This window comes from Aquarana catesbeiana, linkage group LG03 (genome assembly GCF_042186555.1).
Source record: "Aquarana catesbeiana isolate 2022-GZ linkage group LG03, ASM4218655v1, whole genome shotgun sequence".
In the NCBI taxonomy this organism is placed as follows: Eukaryota; Metazoa; Chordata; class Amphibia; order Anura; family Ranidae; genus Aquarana; species Aquarana catesbeiana.
Window position 1 is genome coordinate 340736589 of NC_133326.1, and position 13111 is coordinate 340749699.

Genomic DNA, 13111 nt, shown 5'->3' on the forward strand with positions numbered 1-13111 from the left:
GGTTGCTTGGAACCATGAGGCCCTCATGGCTGCTTTTTCTCATGGTCTCTCGGATACCATCAATGATGAGATAGCAGCTCGAGATATACCCACTGAGCCGGAGAGGTTGATCATGTTTGCCATCCTCATTGACTCCAGACTCAGAGAAAAATTCCCTTTTAAGGAGTGCTTGAGGAAGCCTCCTGTACATTTGTCTCCGAACTTTGCAGTCCCACCCTTGCCTCCCTCACCTCCCATGCCTCCTGGTACCAAATCAGTCTGTGAAGATGAACCCATGCACTTGGGCTTCACGCGTCTCTCTGTGGATGAGAGAACCCTTAGGAAGAGGAAAAGATTGTGCCTTTATTGTGGCCAGGCAGGTCACATTTTGTAGTCTTGTCCTACCCATCCAGAGAACGCCCGAACCTTGAGGTCATGTCACAGATAGACCTTAGATGGCGTTGTTTCGTCCCCAGTTATCCAGGATAAGCCCATGGTTTTGGTTACCCTTTCTTGGGCTGAGTCGTCCATTGAGATACAGGCTCTAATCGACTCTGGGGCTGCAGGCCTGTTCATTGATGCTGCTTTTTTATCGAAGCACTTGATTCCACTGCAGCTGCGTGACACTCCACTTGCCATTGAGCTCTTGACGAAAGACCTCTACAGCCTGCCCATGTGACTCATAAGACTGTTCCATTGTCCATGGCCGTAGGGGCTCTTCACCATGAGATAATCCAATTCCAAGGTATTTCCTTACCTAAGTTTGGTTATTGGTAATCCTTGGTTACAGAGGTACAACCCCTCTTTTGATTGGCTCCGTGCTGAGGTTCTCTCCTGGTTACCACAATGCAGTAAGACATGTTTCCAGAAGGTAGCCAAGGTCCTGTGCACCTCTTCACTCTCCTCCCTGCTGGAGGAGTACCGCGATGCGTCAAGTCCTAGGTGCGAGGCCGGATTGCTGAGAGGGCACCCCTAGTGCAGTGTACCCCTGGGAATGAGACAGGGAGTACGGTGCCAAAAGGTGCACAGGTTGCCAAGTGCTGTTGCTGGGTAGCTGGGTAGCTGGGTAGCAGAAAGCAGCTGGGGTGCTCTGGATAAGCTGATTGGGCAACCGTGCAAGAAGAGATCCCAGGTATGGAGCAGTAGAGCAACCAGGAACAGAGTCAATAGCCAGGCCAGGGGTCATACACAGCAGGATCAGTCCCAGATGAGGTACAGCAGGATAACCAGGAACGGAGTCAGTAGCCAGGCCAGGGGTCAAACACCGTGTGGACATTCAAGATACAGGTGCGGAGACTGGAGAATAGTCAGGTCCACTCCGGGGGTCGATGCAGGCGGAGAGCAGGAGAAGTCAGGCAAGCCGGGTAGTAACAGGAATCAGATACAAATAGCAAGTACAGGAGACACAGGAAGCTGACGATAATCCAGCGACTTGCATGCATCTGCAGCAGGCTTAAATAGGCCAGAGGGCGCCAATATTTACCACAATAATAATTACAGCATCTGCGCGCACCTGCCGTTGCGCACCTGCATGCGCCCATCGTCATACACCTGTGTGCGTGCATGCGCACAGGGATTTGCCCGGCGCGACCATGATGGATACTGGCAGGATTACCCATCCTACGGCCATTAGCCTGACAGTGCCCCCCCCCCCCCCCAAGGGGCAGCCTCCGGATGCCCAATCGGGCCCATCTTTCGGGGTATCGGGCTTGAAACCTCTGCAACAGTCTAGGGGTGTGAATATTGTCTGCTGGTTCCCAAGAATTCTCTGCTACAGAGTAACCTTTCCATTTAATAAGGAATTGAATTGTCCTACCTCTCCGACAACAGTCCAGAATGGCTTCTACCTCATACTCTGTTTCATCTCCTACTGAGACTGGAGGTGGTGGAGCTTCTTCTCTTGCTGGAAAAGGACTGGAAACAACAGATTTTAATAAAGAAACATGGAATACTGGATGGAACCTATAGGAGCTTGGTAGTGATAGTTCAAATGCTACTGGGTTAATTTCCCTTTTAATTATGAATGGACCGATACACCTCGGTCCCAGTTTCTGGGAGGGGCAAGGAAGCCTAATGCAGCGTACACACAAGCGGACTTTTCTATGGGACTGGTCTGACGGACCAAGTCAGGCGGACAATCCGATCGTGTGTGGGCTTCATCGGACCTTCAGCGGACTTTTTCTGTCAAAAGTCTGACGGACTTTAGATTTGGAACATGCTTCAAATATTTACGTGGTAACTCCACCGGACCCAGAAATCTGCTCGTCTGTATGCTAGTCCGACGGACAAAAAACTACGCTAGGGCAGCTATTGGCTACTGGCTATCAACTTCCTTATTTTAGTCCGGTGTACGCCATCACGTACGGATCCATCGGACTTTAGTGTGATCGTGTGTAGGCAAGTCCGTTCGTTAAAAAGTCAGTCGGAAGTCCGTCAAAAGTCCGTTGAAAGTCTGTCGGAAAGTCCGTCAAACCAGTCCGGTCGAAAAGTCCGCCCGTGTGTATGCTGCATAAGATTCGTTGACGAGAGCCATACTTTGTCTGCAACCTTAAAAACAGGGTTTCTCCTCCCCTTGTCATACTGTTTCTTATAATTCTCTTGGGCCCTTTGCATGGTTACCTGGAGGGTTTGGTAGTTAGCCTGGATGGAATTTATCCTGTCTTGAACTGCTGGGACTGAAGCCTCCGGTATAACATTGGGCAAGAATGAGGGATGGAACCTGTAATTGGCCCAGAAAGGTGACTGATTAGTGGTTGTATGGACTGAATTATTGTATGCAAAATCCGCACACGGGAGTAAAGAGATCCAATTGTCCTGACAAAAAGAGCAGAAGCAGCGTAAGTATTGTTCTAAGGTTTGGTTAGTTCTCTCGGTTTGACTGTTGCTTTGGGGATGATAGACTAAAGATAGACATACTTTAATAGAAAGCATTCTGCATAGCTCCCTCCAGAACTTAGAGGTAAATTGCACCCCTCTATCGGACACAATGTTGTTAGGTAAGCCGTGTAGTCTGACTATTTCCTTTATGAAGGTCTTCGCTGTGTCTGCAGCAGATGGTGTACCCATCATGGGCAAGAAGTGTGCCATTTTGGACAAACGATCCATGACTATCAGGAGGGTTGTAAACTCCGAGGGAGGTAGCTCTAATATGAAGTCCATAGATATTTCTTTCCACGGTTGCTCTGGCACTGGCAGTGAATGTAACAAACCCCAAGACTTGATGTTGGAACCCTTATTCCGCTGACAGGTAGTGCAGGAGCTGACATATTCCTTGCAATCGGATTTCAGAGTAGGCCACCAAAAAGATCGTTGAACAAGCTTACTGTGGGACAAAGATTTTATCTTGACACCAAAGGAACCCTTCCTGGTTTCTTAGGGAAGATGCCTCTGGTTCCAAGCATTGGGAAGAAGCCTGCTTAAGTGAGGAACTCAAATCAGATTAGATCATGAGGAAGTTTTGTGGTGACAGCATTGTGCTGGGAGCTATTTCTTCGGGAGTATCAGGAAACATCCGGGACAAACATCTTCCCGTTTTTGGACCCAGGGCGGTAGGTAATATGGAAATTAAACCTAGCAAAGAACAGAGCCCACCGAGCCTGTCGGGGTCTTAAACGCTTAGCAGTGCGAAGATACTGTAGGTTTCTGTGAATATCATAATGGGGGTGAGAGGCACCTTCAAGGAGACACCACCACCAATCCTCCAGAGCAGTTTTAATGGCCAAGAGTTCTCGATCACCCATGTCATAATTTCTTTCTGACTGACTCATCTTCCGTGAGGAGAAGGCCACGGGATGAAGCAACGATTTAGGCCCCTGGCATTGAGATAAAATTGCCCCTGTGGCAACTTCAGAGGCGTCAACCTCCAAGTGGAGGTTGACGGGTCAGAGGCGTCAACCTCCAAGCTGTCTGTCTCTTGGCTGTGACAGCTGCATTCTGACATCATCTGATGGGGGCGATGTCAGACGGGGCGGGGTCATCCGGTTACATCAGCGGGTGGCCCCACCCATGCTTATATAAGAGCTGTCAAAGCCAAAAGACAGCAGTAGCTGGAAGGCCTCCCATGGAGGCAGAGTTTTTGCTTTTTTTTTTCTATTTTTCAAGTCCGGCATGCGGCGTGATTGACAATGGATGTACATCGCAGGACACTTTTTTCTTCTTTTTTTTTTTAATAAGGGATTGTTAAAAACTGTCTATTGTGGTTTTTACTTTCTGAAACTTTTTTGGTGAATGGGTAGGGGTACAATGTACCTGATACCCATTCACATAGGGAGGGGGCCAGGATCTGGGGGCCTCCTGTTAAAGGGGGCTTCCAGATTCTGATAAGCCCCCCACCCTCAGACCCCAACAACCAATGGCCAGGGTTGTAGGGAAGAGGCCCTTGTCCCCATAAACCCCAAAGCACCCTCCCCATGTTGAGAGATAGCAACCAGGTATGGTTCAGCCCGGCTGCTTGCTCAGATAAATGTCTGGTATGGATTTTGGGGGGACCCCACGACAATTTTTCAAAAAATTTTGGCATGGAGTTCCCCTTAAAATCTATGCCAGACCCAAAGGGCCTGGTATGGATTTTGGAGGGGACCCCACGCTGTTTTTTTCTATTTTGGTGTGGAGTTCCCCTTAAAATCCATACCAGACCCGAAGAGCCTGGTATGGACTGGGGGGGGGGGCCATGCCTATTTTTTCCTTGATTCTTCATTTATATTACAGCCTCAAGCAAGTTTGAATTACATTTTTTCCTTCAGAAATTTAATTTTGCTGTGCCACTTAGGGATGAGCTCGATGTTCGGGTCTAACATAAGTTCGGCTCGAACATCGGGTGGTCGCCGTTCGCAGAACAGTGAACATTATGGGGCGTTCATGGTAAATTCGAGCGCCCGCGGAACGCCCCATAATGCACTGCGAGATCGTATGATGATGATTGGCCAAAGCATGCACCTGACCTGCATGCTTTGGCCAATCCCAGCGCCCTCTGCTAACACAGCCATAATTGGCCAAAGGCAGGGTGCCTTTGGCCAATCATTGCTCAGGGGGACTAAGTCCACGCTCCACACTATATAAGGCTGCCCACACGGCGGCCCTGTGTAATGTTGTTAGCGTGGACGGAGAGATGTGATTTAGATTAAGCAGGCAGGTTATTCAGTTAGTGGCAGTGTATTTGATATATATATATATATATATATATATATATATATATATATATATATATATATATATATATATATATTCTGCAGCATCCAGTCAGTGTAGCCTAGATCTACATTCTACAGTGCATTCCGTGGTGTACTATTTCTAATCTACTTCAGGCAGTGTATTTGATATATATGTATACAGACAGTCTAGTATATATATATATATATATATATATATATATATATATATATATTCTGCAGCATCCAGTCAGTGTAGCCTAGATCTACATTCTACAGTGCATTCCGTGGTGTATTATTTCTAGTCTACTTCAGGCAGTGTATTTGATATATATGTATACAGACAGTCTAGTATATATATATTCTGCAGCATCCAGTTAGTGTAGCCTAGATCTACATTCTACAGTGCATTCCATGGTGTACTATTTCTAATCTACTTCAGGTGGTGTATTTGATATATATAAACAGACAGTCTAGTATATATATATACAGTGGGGACGGAAAATATTCAGACCTCCTTAAATTTTTCACTCTTTGTTATATTGCAGCCATTTGCTAAAATCATTTAAGTTCATTTTTTTCCTCATTAATGTACACACAGCACCCCATATTGACAGAAAAACAAAGAATTGTTGACATTTTGCAGATTTATTAAAAAAGAAAAAATGAAATATCACATGGTCCTAAGTATTCAGACCCTTTGTTGTGACACTCATATATTTAACTCAGGTGCTGTCCATTTCTTCTGATCATCCTTGAGATGGTTCTACACCTTCATTTGAGTCCAGCTGTGTTTGATTATACTGATTGGACTTGATTAGGAAAGCCACACACCTGTCTATATAAGACCTTACAGCTCACAGTGCATGTCAGAGCAAATGAAAATCATGAGGTCAAAGGAACTGCCTGAAGAGCTCAGTGACAGAATTGTGGCAAGGCACAAATCTAGCCAAGGTTACAAAAAAAATTCTGCTGCACTTAAGGTTCCTAAGATCACAGTGGCCTCCATAATCCTTAAATGGAAGATGTTTGGGATGACCAGAACCCTTCCTAGAGCTGGCCGTCCGGCCAAACTGAGCTATCGGGGGAGAAGAGCCTTGGTGGGAGAGGTAAAGAAGAACCCAAAGATCACTGTGGCTGAGCTCCAGAGATGCAGTTGGGAGATGGGAGAAAGTTGTAGAAAGTCAACCATCACTGCAGCCCTCTACCAGTTGGGGTTTTATGGCAGAGTGGCCCGACGGAAGCCTCTCCTCAGTGCAAGACACATGAAAGCCTGCATGGAGTTTGCTAAAAAAACACCTGAAGGACTCCAAGATGGTGAGAAATAAGATTCTTTGGTCTGAAGAGACCAAGATAGAACTTTTTGGCTTTAATTCTAAGCACACAGCTAAAATAACGAAGGAGTTGCTTCACAACAACTCCGTGACTGTTCTTGAATGGCCCAGCCAGAGACCTGACTTAAACCCAATTGAGCATCTCTAGAGAGACCTAAAAATAGCTGTCCACCAGCGTTTACCATCCAACCTGACAGAACTGGAGAGGATCTGCAAGGAGGAATGGCAGAGGATCCCCAAATCCAGGTGTGAAAAACTTGTTGCATCTTTCCCCAAAAGACTCATGGCTGTATTAGATCAAAAGGGTGCTTCTACTAAATACTGAGCAAAGGGTCTGAATACTTAGGACCATGTGATATTTTAGTTTTTCTTTTTTTAATAAATCTGTAAAAATGTCAACAATTCTGTGTTTTTCTGTCAATATGGGGTGCTGTGTGTACATTAATGAGGAAAAAAATGATCTTAAATGATTTTAGCAAATGGCTGCAATATAACAAAGAGTGAAAAAATTTAAGGGGGTCTGAATACTTTCTGTCCCCACTATCTCTCTCTCTCTCTCTCTCTCTATATATATACTCTGCAGCATCCACTGTAGCCTATATCTACAGTGCATTCCGTGATGTACTGTTTCTACTACTTTCCTGGTGGTGTACACACTACACATACAGTGTGGTCGTAGTGCAGTTGCTACTACTTTTCTGCTGGTGTACACATTACACAATACAGTGTAACTGTAGTGCAGTTGCTACTGCTTTTCTGGTGATGTACACATTACACAATACAGTGTAACTGTAGTGCAGTTGCTACTACTTATCTGGTGATGTACACATTACACAATACAGTGCAGCCGTAGTGCAGTTGCTACTACTTTTCTGGTGATGTACACATTTCACAATACAGTGCAGCCGTAGTGCAGTTTCTACTACACTTCTGGTGGTGTACACAGTACACAATACAGTGCAGCCGTAGTGCAGTTGCTACTACTTTTCTGGTGGTGTACACAGCACACAATACAGTGCAACCGTAGTGCAGTTGCTACTACTTTTCTGGTGGTGTACACATTACACAATACAGTGTAACTGTAGTGCAGTTGCTACTACTTATCTGGTGATGTACACATTACACAATACAGTGCAGCCGTAGTGCAGTTGCTACTACTTTTCTGGTGGTGTACACATTACACAATACAGTGCAGCCGTAGTGCAGTTGCTACTACTTTTCTGGTGGTGTACACATTACACAATACAGTGCAGCCGTAGTGCAGTTGCTACTACTTTTCTGGTGGTGTACACAGTACACAATACAGTGCAACTGTTGTGCGGTTGCTGCTACTTTTCTGGTGGTGTACACAGCACACAATACAGTGCAACCGTAGTGCAGTTGCTACTACTTTTCTGGTAGTGTACACATAACTCATGTAGCGCTGGTAGATTTACAATCTACCGCAGATTAGGTAAATTTAGTAAATTGGGTGTTAGGAAGGTTAATAGTTCGCCTCTGTTCCAGCTTGGCTGACATTGTGTGTGCTTGCGTGCTGACCGGTGGGTGTCGCTGTTACCACTAATCAGTGTTGGAAAGGCAACGTGTCGAAGTGTATAGATGCTCCTCTGTCTCGGAGACAAGCTCGGTGGAGGTGGTCCTCCGAGTTGCATTCTGGGAAGGGGGTATTTATGGGACAGACGCCATGTTTTAGAGTCATTTTACAGCCACCTGCTGGCCCTCCTGGCCGACAGGTATGCATTAAGGAGCTACCTCGTGGTCCTCCGATCGGGAGGCCCACGATGCTGCGGCGCAGGGGTGGGTCCAGAGGCTTGTCTGGGGCCTACCACCATGGCCGAGGAATGGTCCTGAGCTGTCGGTCCTGTGTGACGAAGCTGGACAGCCGAGGAGATCCCAGGGGAGGACCACGCAGCGTGCTGGTCTATAGAGGGGCCTGGTGACTCGGTTGCAGGACGTATCCAAAAGAAGTAATTATACAGCACAGTGTCGCCGGTCCAGCTTAAAGGTTCAGGCACTGTGACTGACTGTTCACTGCAGAAGATCTGATACATCCTGTGGCAGAGGATCGTGCAGATTTACCCCCCCCCAAGTAAGTCTGTGGCAGAGACTTTAGATTCGTGCTGCGTACTGGCTGCTAGACCGGTGAAAGAGGCCTATCCAGATGAGCAAAGAGTGTGTCCAACAAGGGGAGCGCATTCCATCCAATTATCTGAAATCTATCGGGACATTTGTTGCTAAGATATTAGAAGAAGATATTTGAGTTTCTCCTGAAAGTTTCCTTTTTCACCTCTTTCCTGCTACTTCCTAAAGTCTGACTGTTTAACAAAGCATTGAAAACGTACTCCAGTGTTGGTGCGTGTGTCGTCCAGCAGTAAACTCAACAGAACCCCTAGACCCGGTGCCGGTGAAACAGAGGGAAGCAAAGTGAAGGTAACAGACCCGCTTAAACCAGCAGCTCCACCGTGAGTTATTGCTACATGTGGGGGCTCGTCCGGGATTTGTTGACCAACAATTATTAAGAGCTGGACTTAAAAAAAAAAAATCTTTTCGGGAAGAGGAAAGGTTAAACTACAGGACTTTGTTTTTGGTGCGTAGACGCTGGGCGCCAGAAGAGGCCCGTGAGCTACGTGACTGAAAGAACAAGTGGGAGGAGTTACCCTACTTGCTACCACGTGGGACGCGTGTAGTGTGCTTGGCGCCAGAGGTGAAGAGAAGCCTTGTGATCGCGATGAAAAGATCAGAGTGTGGCCATGTCTTTTCTGGCGTTGCAATCGGTTGTAGGACCCAGAGTGTTCCCGGCAAGCACTGTGATGAATACTGTGCAATCTCGAACTCTGCTCATGGATACTGGAGTTCGAATGAAACTGCAGGGGAAGTTTGTCCTGTATACCTCGGGAGATGTTGAGGGACTGGGCATGACCTGCCATCGATGTGGAGGATTGGCCGTGCATCTTCGTCCATTCGGCCGATGTCCGCAGTGTGGAGAGTATTTGTTTGCAGTGGAGCCACCTACTATGCCACCCCGTGCCTATCGGATGGACTGGGTGACAGGTATCGCTACAGTGGAAGCTGCTACCCCTATAGAAAAAGAGTGACGGGCTGCCACTTCGCCTGTTGCTGCCGATAATGTTTCGGAGAGAGACACTGCTGCTGCCTTCTCATCAGGAGACATTACTGTGATTCCTGAGTCCACTACACCTGTTCCTGTAGTACCTACTCAGAGGAAGGTGGGCTATGTGAAAGCTTCTCGCGGCCGTGGTCGAGGCCTACCCCAGAGGTTACCTGAGCCAGAGCTACAAGAGCCTACGTCTGGAATGGGTAAGCCATTGTTGGGGACTGTAAATAAGTATTTGCCAGCAGAGACTCGGAAATAGAATCCATGTCGGATCTTTCCGGGGATGATGACTTGTTCGAAACCATGTCGCAAGAGTTACTGTGGTCACAAGGCGAAGATGTTGCCTCCACAATGACCCTTCCTGAATGGACTGCCATGAGTTCTGGGAAGATGTCACCCTGTGTGGAGACGCACAGTGCTATTGCTGGGACTTTGTCAAAAGTTATTGATTCGCTACTGACACCTGCTGGGTCTATGGTGAAAAAGTAATTAGACTCCTGTGTACCACCTGGTATAGGAAAAGACAGATCTTTGCCAAAACTTGCTCGCTTGCAAAGGATGTTAAACAAGCGTGTGGCCGCAGAGTATGGATTAGAATTTCCTTATGTGCCCCAGGATGTCATGCGGGAGATTGAAGCTAATCGGGAGCTTTGGTACAATGAAGCTGTTTGGGACTACTTATCTGTGCCTAAGCCCTTTAGAAAGACTGGATGTTCTGTCCGGATGGATGAACGTTTTAACGGATGCTTTGTTCATTGGAACTATGGTCGGCATATCTATGCTGATAAAGTGGTGATCTGCAGATCGGGAAAGGACAATGTTGTGTATTTTATCACCACTGTAGACAAAGAAGGAAAATATGTTACTCTACCAGATCCTCGGTTCTACTGGTAATTGTGGACACTAATACCTTAAAGTTAGTTAGATAGTGACAGGGCAAAAGAGATCTGCGTGGTCAAGATTTGAGGATCCTGTTCTGTGTTAAATCCAAGGACTTCTGTTTGATAGCCGGATTTCTTTGATAAGAAAAGTTCTTATGCAGGGATGGACTCCTAAAGATTATATATATATATATATATATATATTGGTATGGATCATAGGAAGAGAGTCTCATTTTAAATGAGACTTTGCTCCTGGTGCTGTGTAGTGTATATACGTGTGTTTAAATATGTTTCTTTTTCAGGGATCATCGGATCATATGCAGAGCTTGGAGGCTTTCCAGCTAGTTAGTTAGTGAGAAAAAAAAATGTATATTGTGGTTTTATTTGCGGCTGTGAACATAATGTTTTATAGATATAAGTGTTATAATGTCTTTAAACTGTCCTTTTCTTCTTTCTCCTTGCCTATCTAAAGTTATGAGAAACTCAAATGCTACTCTCTGGCTTGAGAGTTACTGTTACTGCGTTAAGGACAGACGTTGGGGACAAGGTCTATTGTAGTGGGAGGAGTATGTAGCGCTGGTAGATTTACAATCTACCGCAGATTAGGTAAATTTAGTAAATTGGGTGTTAGGAAGGTTAATAGTTCGCCTCTGTTCCAGCTTGGCTGACGTTGTGTGTGCTTCCGTGCTGACCGGTGGGTGTCGCTGTTACCACTAATCAGTGTTGGAAAGGCAATGTGTCGAAGTGTATAGATGCTCCTCTGTCTCGGAGACAAGCTCGGTGGAGGTGGTCCTCCGAGTTGCATTCTGGGAAGGGGGTATTTATGGGACAGACGCCATGTTTTAGAGTCGTTTTACAGCCACCTGCTGGCCCTCCTGGCCGACAGGTATGCGTTAAGGAGCTACCTCGTGGTCCTCCGATCGGGAGGCCCACGATGCTGCGGCGCAGGGGTGGGTCCAGAGGCTTGTCTGGGGCCTACCACCGCGGCCGAGGAATGGTCCTGAGCTGTCGGTCCTGTGTGATGAAGCTGGACAGCCGAGGAGATCCCAGGGGAGGACCCGTCTTGGAGAGATCATGCAGCGTGCTGGTCTATAGAGGGGCCTGGTGACTCGGTTGCAGGACGTATCCAAAAGAAGTAATTATACAGCATAGTGTCGCCGGTTCGGCTTAAAGGTTCAGGCACTGTGACTGACTGTTCACTGCAGAAGATCTGATACATCCTGTGGCAGAGGATCGTGCAGATTTACCCCCCCAAGTAAGTCTGTGGCAGAGACTTTAGATTCGTGCTGCATACTGGCTGCTAGACCGGTAAGAGAGGCCTATCCAGACGAGCTAAGAGTGTGTCCCACAAGGGAAGCGCATTCCATCCAATTATCTGAAATCGGGACATTTGTTGCTAAGATATTAGAAGAAGATATTTGAGTTTCTCCTGAAAGTTTCCCTTTTCACCTCTTTCCTGCTACTTCCTAAAGTTTGACTGTTTAATAAAGCATTGAAAACGTACTCCAGTGTTGGTGCGTGTGTCGTCCAGCAGTAAACTCAACGGAACACCTAGACCCGTTGCCGGTGAAACAGAGGGAAGCAAAGTGATCTGAGGTAACAGACCTGCTTAAACCAGCAGCTCCACTGTGAGTTATTGCTACACACAATACAGTGCAGCTGTAGTGCAGTTGCTTCTACTTTTCTGGTGGTGTACACAGTACACAATACAGTGCAGTGTGGTGTTGCAAAACAAAATATACATCATGTCCAGAAGGCCAACAAGGAGAGGCAGATGCTCACAGGCCACTAAAAGAGGGCAAGCAGGCTCTGTGTCTACAGTCAACAGTGCTGGTCATGGACATGGTGCATCCTCTGCAGGTGGCCGTGGGGCACGCTTGTCCTTTTTTTCTGCTGCTGGCTGTGTTATTGAGCCAGAACATGCAGAACAGTTGGTGGAGTAGATAACAAAGCCATCCTCATCCTCCTCATTCTCTGTCACACAGGCTCAGAGTAGTTTGCCTCCAATGCAGCTGCCAAAGTGGCCTATTCCACCAGCTCCTTGTCCACAGTCACTATACCTCCAGTCCTCTCATAAACCTGCACTTAGAGCAATGAAGGTATAGCAATAGGTGTCCCAAGTACTTGCAGCCAATCTGCTATCAGTACACCTCCATCTGATTTTAGCAGGCAAATTTCCCTACCCCAGTTGCTAAACCATAAAAAGAAATTCGATCCCAGCCATCCACATGCTCAGCGTCTGAATGCTAGCTTGGCCAAATTGCTAGCACTGCAACTGCTGCCTTTTCAGCTGGTAGACTCTGCCCCCTTTCATGAATTTGTGGAATGTGCTGTACCTCAGTGGCAGGTTCCAAAACGCCATTCCTTTTCATGGAAGGCCATTCCGGCTCTCTACCGGCATGTGGAAGGCAATGTTTTGGCCTCGTTGGAAAGGGTGGTAAGTAGTAAGGTGCAAATTACCGCTGACTCATGGTCTAGCAGGCATGGGCAGGGACATTACCTTTCCTTCACTGCACACTGGGTAACTCTGCTGGCAGCTGGGAAGGATGCAGGACAGGGTTCAGCATCGTTGGAGCTTGTTCCGCCACCACACCTTCAAAATGCTAGTGGTGATTCTGCCACAGCTCTCTACTCCACCCCCTCCTCTTCTTCCTC